Genomic DNA, 8935 nt, shown 5'->3' with positions numbered 1-8935 from the left:
AATGAAGTCTTCCCAAATCCCAGTTTTTATATAAACTTTGATATTAGTTTTTTAGAATAATAGAATAACAACGAATAACAATTATTGAAATATTAAATGCTTTAAAAACGAAACGAATTATGAATTATTTATATTTTTATACAAATGTTTTATAAGTTTTATTACATTTTAATTAAATATTTAAGTAGATTTTTAGCAAAATTGTTAATAGTTTTTCTTTACAATTTATGTAGATATTTTTTCTACTTTATTTTTAGTTTTATTTTTTATTTGTAGTATAATAAACTTTACCTTTTTTATTTAAAAAAATATACATATTTATTTTGTTTTATTTTGACACATATTTGACCCGATCATATGATATCCCATAACTGTTATGTTATGAATTGGAACACCGTAAAAAAAATAAATTTAAATCAGATAATCATGTGAAAAATAAACCCATTCTTATCAGAGTAATTTTTCAGACCTTGTTAATATTATCAATTCTAAAATGGTCCGGCTTAGACTACAACATTCCAATTAATCTGGATAAATGAATGAAAACCTTATTAAGTTTTTAGGATGGAATAAAATTCTCCAAGAACAATCGAAGCTATTTCCGATGAAATGGTTAAAAGAAAGCGATGAATATAACCTTTTTTGAGGCATTACTCTATGAACGCTCAACGTCGTCAGGATTGTAGATTTTTTAAAAATAGTCAAGTTTCAATTCAATTCCATAAAAATTATTCCAAAATTATTTTTTTTCATAAATATTGTTTTATATTAATATTACGAATCTTTTATGACAATTTCAAATCCGAAAACAAATATATAACCACTTTTTTGATCGATCCCACTGTACAATAATTGACAATACATACTAAAATAGGACGCGGCTAGTTAAGACAAAACTTCATTTCATTAAAGCTAACTACATTCATACATATAATCTAAATAAGGTAAATTAATTATTTTGTTTCTTTTAAATTTTTAACTGAAATTTATACGAAAAGTCTTCTTTTTTTCTTTTCTTTAAAACTATAAACGATGCTTACCCTCTTGTGGCGACCATTTTGTTTTCTACAATTTGAAACTAAACACAACAAATTACACCAAACACTTTCATACGTATCTTTTACTTAATTGTAGCACAATTTACAAACACAAATTAATTTATTTAATAAATTATTTAGAGAATTTAACTTCTTATTCATTTAATTGTATGTATTCTCAAATTAAATTTAATTAAACTATTATTATTTCACTTAGAACATTTAATAAAATGCATCAAAAGCAATTGTACTTTGCAAAAACCTAAACAAGACTAAATAAAGAGATCAATTTCAATGACTCTGCTTGAGAGAGAGTGTCATTGAAACAACAACAACAGCAATAGAGTAATAATTAAATTAAAAATGTAAACAATGCAAATGAGTAAGAACAAGTTTGTGTTTATTGTAATCTCTTTTATTTACTTTCTTTTTGTTTTTTTCTCTGTAATGAGAAACTATTTTGTTGTTATTGTTAACATGGAAAATGTAGTAAATAGTAACTGTTTTTAATTTTTTTATTGAAAAAGCAGTGTAATTTAGAATGAGACTTAGGGCTGATATATTTATGTCTTTATAACTTTTATTTGTTTACTAAAAAATAACTCTAATTTGAAATGAAGAATTTTTTATAATTTACTTCAACACAGTAATTCACTCACGCCGTTGCTAAGATTTTTTAAATTAAAAATATTGAAATTTAAACATCCTATTTGAAGAATTTTTTTATTACTTTAACTATGTTTTCCAAGGTTGGGCATCGTAACTGCTTGATTTCCACACAACCACAATTCTAATAGAATAGATATGGTCAGAACTGAAACAAAATTTAAATTACATATGCTTTTTTTTACATTATTATGACAAGATTGGCCTGAAAATATATTTTTTTGTTCTTAGCTAAATTCAATGTGGAGTCACAAGGTATCCTGTCATGTCATAATGTTCTAATATTTTATAATGGTTTAAAACAATGCGGAAGTTAAAAAATATAGCGATAAAGAAGCTGAGAAGACGCCGTAAAATCATGCTTTCTATACTTAATCGTGTAAACTTTGACAATGTTACATGCCTCAAAGTTTGTTTAAATGATCACTAAATGTTTGTTTCCCTTAATTCGATAAAATTCAAACTTCAATGTAATTTGATGTTTTGAAACTTAGCCTTTATGTTGAACCAACAAATAATAAATTCAATTCAAGCTTTTGTTAAAATTACAAATATGACAGTGAAATATGTCGCGTAATAAATTATACTAAAGGCTGTACAATACGAATGCAATTGTTTTAATATGAGAACTATCAAATGAAAGCCACATTATTTTACTTTAGATAAAAAATCATATGTTATTGCCTATTTTCTAGATGCAGTCGGAAACGAATTCTATTTTTTGTCGCGTTTTTGAGCTAATTATTGCTATTTATTGGAAACATCAGAAAGATTACATAGTGCGACTAAAATGTTATAGAGAAACGGAAATAAGAAACAACATTTTGTTTAATTAAAAGTTGTTCAAATGTCACGTTCTTGATCGTGAAAATACCCATAACTGCTGTAAAATGCATGTGTATTAGATTTTTAAGAGATTCAGCATATCATAAATTCCATAAGAAGGACATTGTGTTTTCTGATTTTGATCGATGCCTAGAGGCATTTAAACATTTCAAAATCTCGAGTTTTACGAAATTCAAAAGAATTAAAATGGAAGTGTTCAAAGGATTCCAAATTGTGTTTACTAGGGTTGTCATTCGAATAAAAGGTATTTGAACAATCTCGAATGAATAAAGTTTAATTTAGAATCAAATTTTGTATTTTATTTATTAAAATTTTTTCGATTTTAAATATATTTTAGTAAATTATTCTAATAATATTTTTTACAAGTTGTTCTTTCGAGAAATCGAGGAAATTTTAATAGTTAATCGATTACTCGAATAATAGAAAAACAAAAATTTTAATCGAATCAAATAAAACTCGAATAATTGTGAAGTGTTTACAGAATATGGTAAAAATTGGAAGACCTAAATTTAAAAAAAATTTTGTTTCTTTTGTGTTCTTTGGTGTAGTTCATGATATATAGGAATGTTTTTAAATGTTGTAGTTTCTATAACAGGATTTTGGATAAAAAATTATTTTATTTTTCAACATAGTTTCCTTTGAGTGTTATGTACTTTGTCCAATGTGTCTCCAATTTGTTTATCCCTCCCAAAAAATAAGATTTGTAGGGTGGAAGAGGGAGCATTTCGTAGTCTAATTCAGGATTTTTGCCATGAAAACTGCACATGTAAACTCGGTAGCCATTTTGTGGCAAGCTTTCTCATACCCAAGTGACCATTCAAAATTGAAACCATTAAGCCATGTGGGATACCTATGGCTTCCACAATCTTTCGAACATTCAATCTCAGATCGGCCAACTCCATATTGTGAATATTTGAATTGTTTCGGGTGTATAGACCTCAATTGGTAGTCCAGAACATTAGGCATCTTCCGTGCCTGTACGGCCACAATGAAATTCAGTGAACCACTTTTTTACCACTGAAATTGATGGTGCAGAGTTGCAATAGTATTTGTTAATCTTTGCCCTTATGTGAGTGTAGGCTTTTTCCGCAAAAAATAATGCTTAAACGGCAGACTATTTTTGCAATACATCCATCTTATTTCTACCAGTTCCAGTAAAATGTTCCAATATCATGAACTATTTATGTTTGTATTCCCATCTCATTATGTTTTCCTTTTTGTAACTTAATAATATTATGTTAAAAATTTACAATTCTTAACTGTGAACTCTTAGCGATGAATCTTAATTAATTCATGATATACATACATACAAATTTAATCAGATTTCTTTTTATGTAATCATGTTCAAACCTACTGATTGCAAACGGTAGTAAATTAAATTTTTATATTTTAAAGTGCATGTAACTATTTGTGTGAATGAATAATTACACAAACAAAATGTATACAATGTACAAGTACAAATGGACAATGAATGTATTGCAACCAAACCAATAATGTATTCTTTAATTAAGTTAAAAGTAAAATATCATAAATTACCTGTCGCAACAAACCCGCGAAAAAAAATCATACAAAATCAAAATGTAATAAAAAAAATATTGTAAAAACGAGTAGTAAAAATCAGAAAACTTATTAAAACATATGTAAAATACATTTTGGCTTTTTGTTTTATCAGCATCAACATCATTACATGGCGGTAATTGTAAAATGCAACAACAAAACCACTGCACCACATAATAAGAGTAAATTACGCGTTAGTAAAAATACAACAAAAAATAATTACAATTAAAAAAGAAAGAAAGAACGAACGAACGAAAGAGCTGCTGCAAACAAATCGAATTCAATTGACTTGACTTGAATCGCACGGTAGCGGGTTGAATTTCATTGAATTGAATCGAACCGAACGAAGTAAATTTCATTTATTCATATTCCTACATGCAATTTAATCATGTGCAATAATAACAGCAACAACATAATACTATTACACATTTACATGTTATACATGTTTACTCATATACATACTATGTATGTATTTTACATATGTACATACAATACATGTCAGCTACTGTACATTAGTCTGCTTCAATGAAACAAATTAATTTACTCCAGAATTGTTCCTTCATACCAAAAATATTCTGAAACAAGTAAGAGTGTTATTTATATTCTACAGTGAATATAGGAAAAATTATTGCAAAATAAAATCAAAAAGAAACTTTGGAGCTGAAATTAAAAATATAAATAGTCCTTGAGATGAAAAATTATAATAAAATAATAAGAACTTGCTAACAGTTATCTCGTGCTTATATAATTTTACACCCATCCAAACATGTAAAATGGATCATATTTTTTACATTTTTATACCCTACACCACCATAGTTAACTTTCATATATTAATTATTGCAGATAATTTACTTAACATAGAAATTCATAAAAAAAGCATTTTGACAATGCAATTTGACAATTCAACAACATTTGTATGAATATAAATAACAGTCCTAATTAAATTCTCAGCGAGTTGTTAAGTTTTCCCTAATTAATTTGCCACGTAAAACACATGTTATATATCAATGGATAGAGGATTTTGTCTACTTTTCAAAATTGTATATAACTTTTGACAATTAAAAAATTCATGGAATACTTTTTTGAAAAATATGACAAAAATGCTTTTTATTGAGTTTTTGCATAGATACAAATTTTTCAAATTGAAATTAAATTTTTATTTATAAATATTTTTTAATGAAATTTCACAGTTATGTAGATTTTTCTATTTAAAATGGAAAAATAGAATAGAAAAAAAATAGAAAATCAGGAATCCGGCAATTCCCAAAAAAGTATTGAAAAATTCTAAAAATGGGATATTTTCCTTTTTTAGCTATAATATCCATACCAGGGGCGGGGTTATTGGAACCCTTTAAAAAGTAATTAAGAACATATTGGGCCATCTATAATAGGTTAATATATTTTGATATCGACTATGCGATTTGAGAATTTGTGCCCTAAAATTGAATTTTACATAAAAAATAGGCGTTTTTTGAATGAACCTGGTACCCTCGGTATCAAAAATTATAATTTATTTTTTTATTTAAAATATTTGGTGTAAAGTTAGCTTTTCAAAAAGTATAAATTCATTATACATCACCTTAGACATTTTTTAGATAACTTAAAAAGAATAAAAGTACTTTTTTCCCAAAAAAAATAGCGAAAAATCGCCTTTTTTAATGTTTTTAGATTCAAATGCATGTAACTTTGGTCTTAGTCATTATTTTTAAACAATTCTTTCTTTATTTGATATATGCCATAAAAGAAAAATGGAGAAAATCAGGAAATATTTGGAAACGCGGTCATCAAAAAACTGGAGTAGGGTGGGTAAAAATGTTGAAAATTTAATTTTGAAATGCTAAGCTATAAAATTTTGAAATCCTAAGCTATAAAAGGTAATTGATAGCTTGGACGAGGTTTTATGTAGTGATCGATGAGAAGATTCTATATATCGATGGCTTAATATAAAAAGGCGCTAACTCGTGTTTTTTTGCAAGTCCAGATTTTCATTTATTTCGATAAATGGTCCAATCATATATCATAATTAGCCAAAAAAATCACAACATAAAAAACACGAGTTAGGGCCTTTTTATATTAAGCCATCGATATGTAAGTTTTTTGAAATCGGAACACAAACGAAGAAATAGGATCATTTTTAAAATTGAACATACCCGAGGTGTCCTACTTTGGGGACCCCTGGTCCCGCTCTTGGTGCGCTCATGAGGTCCAGGGTTTAGAAGTTACAGATTTATTTCCCACTTTTTACCACTGTGCGGTGGGCCATTTAGATTATTAACGGATACCGAGCTCGGAACGATAGGCGATTACAGTCAGATGTAACAGCGATGGATGCAAACAAGTATCGAGAATCGATTGGAAAAATATTGCGGAAAGTTACAAATAACACAGGGCAACGAAATCGAAAAAATTTTAGAGGCTTTTTAAATCACTACACAATTTTGATGTATTGTGGTTCCAGTAGTTACAAACATGGTCCAAATTTTTAATTCTATGAAGAGGTTTTTTTTTGTAAAAAAATGTTAAGTAAAATTGTGATTATTTTTAGACGTTTCCCCATATAATTAATGATTACTCAAAAGCGGTTAGTCCGATATTATTAAAGTAAACTTAAACAAATTTAAATTTATATGTATATCCTTTAATCGGCTTATATGTATATTGCATTTTAATCGGCTCAGTAGTTTCGAAGCTATAATAACAAATTTAAGCAAGAAATATATATTTTACGTGAAAATAGCAATTTTTTTTTGTTTTAAAAAATACGTGAAAATTCGATAGCGGCAGAAATTGTTCAGGTTTATTGCTTTATCACAAAGACACATGTAATAGGAATCAAATGAGATATCGATCACAAAAATTTCGATTTTTCATGTGTTTTTTTGAAACAAACAAATTTGCTATTCTAATAAAATTAGCTATTTTCACATAAAAAATATATATTTTTTGCTTCACTTTGTTATTATAACTCTGAAACTACTGAGCCGATTGCCACGTAATATATTAACGGATTAAGGGTTATGTAAATTTAAATTTGTCTAAGTTTATTTTAATAATATCGGACTAACCGTTTTTGAGTTATCATTAATTATGTGGAGAAAGGTCTAAAAAAATTCACAATTTTACTTAAACATAGAATTTAAAATTTGGACCATATTTGTACTACTGGAACTATAATACATAAATATTGTGTAGTGGTTTAAAAAGTCTCTATGTATTCCTAGTTTTGGGAGAAATTTATTACAGCAGTAAATTGGAGAATTCATAATTTTTATGGAGCAGTCTAGTTTACATTTATGCTTACATTATATGTCTGTGTATGCATGTAAACTATACAACAACAATGTTATACAATTATCCTTCTTATTATACATGTTCAATATGTCTATATAAGTTTGTGTTTGTGCGTGTATGTATTACATAAAATTACAAGCAATCTCGACGACCAAACATTGAATTCAAAACGATCACTCATACTTTCTCAAACACATAGCATACATTAGGGAGTTCCATTTTAAATTTCATTTTCCCAACTAGTTCTAATTCTAGTTTAGTTAGTTTCAATCCTCTAATACATATAGAATATGTAAGAAATATGCAACAGTATATTGCTTTAATTTGGCATTTTAGTCCAGATTTGATTTTCCATAAACATTTTTGAACTTCCCTAATTATTAATCATATATGCAATAAATGAATATGAAAGGAAGTGTATTCCTTTCACATACATACATTCATTAATTGATTACGTTTAATTAAATTAAACCAAAGCGACATTTCTGCAATTACGACAACAATACTTGCACAAAAAGTGAAAAAAAGCCAGAATTGAAAACATGAATAAAATAAAATTAATAATGAAAAAATAACGGAAAGAAAACATTTCTCATTCCCAGATTTACACGTACTTACAATTGTTGGAATATAAAAATCACTTCGCCGATATTTATTATATTTTCTGAATGTGAGTATCTGTGTAATTACTGTGAAAATCCTTTTTTCACAAACTCAATCTGGTAAAAAAATTTAAAAATGCATGTGTGTATGTATATTAGTGGTGCCCCTATTGTTCTCCATTATCTGAAAACCTAATGCTGAAAATTAGAGCACAATCGGATAACGTTTTGGGGTTGCAAATGTTATCTGAAGTTTCGAGTTCTAGCAATATTGAAAAAGAAATTCACTTTTTTCCAATTTATACTCAAGTCGCGAGGAAGTCTTATGTCAATGGCTGACAAACAGAAACTAAATGACGCAGCTTGTTCAAATTTTGACAGGACTCAACTGCCTGTTAACAGAAGCACTTTTAGTTAAGAGCCGGGAAATTCAAAAAGTAGCTTCTTAATTCATAACAAGTAAGAGTGTTATTAATATTTTTCTGAGATATTGGTTATATAGGGAGTAGGGTCAGTTATAGATTGATCATCACAAAAGTTAGTAGAAAGATTTAGGTTCATATGAAACATGTTTATGTCCAATTTCATCACTATATGAATTACTATAAGACAATTATGAATATTCAAGTCATTTTCTGAGGGGACCTTATATGAGGACTAGCAACGAATGTTTCCAAAATTTTGCTATACTTTACAGTATAATTTCAGAATACTTAGAACTAATTTGTGCAAGATTTTATCAGGATTGCCGCATAATCAACATATTTATGAGTGCTCAAACAGTATTCCAGGGGACCGACATTGTCCATTTTCAATACCAAACAAAGCTCATAAACAGAGAGTATTTTGAAAAAAATGTGATCCAACTAGCGACTTTCGTTTGGAAATATCTAGATCATCTTAAAATCGTATGAGGACCCGGAATACATATGGGCA

General features: G+C 27.6%; 1 long non-coding RNA gene across 1 annotated transcript in view; it reads right to left on the bottom strand.

Moving 5' to 3' along the window:
* The window catches only part of LOC135959189 (uncharacterized), a 60492-nt gene extending 59308 nt beyond the window's left edge, over positions 1-1184 (bottom strand). The window contains exon 1 of the long non-coding RNA XR_010576511.1: positions 1041-1184. This is a non-coding gene — a long non-coding RNA (uncharacterized LOC135959189). The remainder of the gene's footprint in view (positions 1-1040) is intronic.
* Between the last annotated feature and the right edge of the window lie 7751 nt (positions 1185-8935).

This window comes from Calliphora vicina, chromosome 1 (assembly GCF_958450345.1).
Source record: "Calliphora vicina chromosome 1, idCalVici1.1, whole genome shotgun sequence".
Lineage (NCBI taxonomy): Eukaryota > Metazoa > Arthropoda > Insecta > Diptera > Calliphoridae > Calliphora > Calliphora vicina.
Note: the sequence above shows the minus strand (reverse complement) of the source record. Positions and strands in the feature narration are given on the sequence as shown.